The following is an 855-nucleotide window of genomic DNA, read 5'->3' on the forward strand; positions in this document are numbered from 1 at the left end:
AGTGTAACAAGATAGAATACATACCTCTTTGAAGTAGAAAGTCTTCATGAAGCTTGAGTGCCTAGTGCCCCAAGTGTGACACCTCAAATGGAATCACAATCACCAAAACACTTAGAATAACTTGAGAGAATTCTACAACTTATGAAATCGGCTAGCCCTTTCAGTTCACACTCTAGTGTGATTCTAGTCGCCAATTTTGTCAAGAATAAGATCTTTATATAGTGTTACAATTAGGGTAAACCCTAATTGTCATGACTTTCCATTTCCTTTGGATCCATGGGTTCAAATACACCATGGAGCATCCATGGACCATCCTATGGGTTTTAGCCCAACTTGATTATCCATGGAGCATTAGCCCACTATACAAGTATGGATTATTTACACAATCAACCCATATATTTAATTAGTCTTCTATTGATCACTTACTTAATCCTAGATTAATTCTTGATCAATACTAATTAAATAATCTCATTATTCTTATTATTAATATACTAGAACTTATAATATATTAATAACCATAAGTGTCTTATTTCTCTCATTATAGTCTATCCAAGTGCATGATTGTAACAACGCAAATTTTCAAACAAACTTTTTTTATTTTTAAAAATAAAGTATTTCCATTCAAACAAGGCATAAATAATTTAAGTATCATGTAAAATACAAACTGTCTAAATCCCAAGATCATAAAAACATCCTTCAGTGTGTATCGATCACGCCGGCGCCTTCCCACGGTCCTCGCTAGTACCTGAAACACATACATAACAACTGTAAGCATAAATGCTTAGTGAGTTCCCCAATATACAACTTACGCACATACGCCTTTCCAGGCCCTGACCTTCCGGTCCATGTGTCTCA

The sequence above is a fragment of the Lactuca sativa genome, chromosome 1 (genome assembly GCF_002870075.4).
Source record: "Lactuca sativa cultivar Salinas chromosome 1, Lsat_Salinas_v11, whole genome shotgun sequence".
Taxonomy (NCBI): Eukaryota; Viridiplantae; Streptophyta; class Magnoliopsida; order Asterales; family Asteraceae; genus Lactuca; species Lactuca sativa.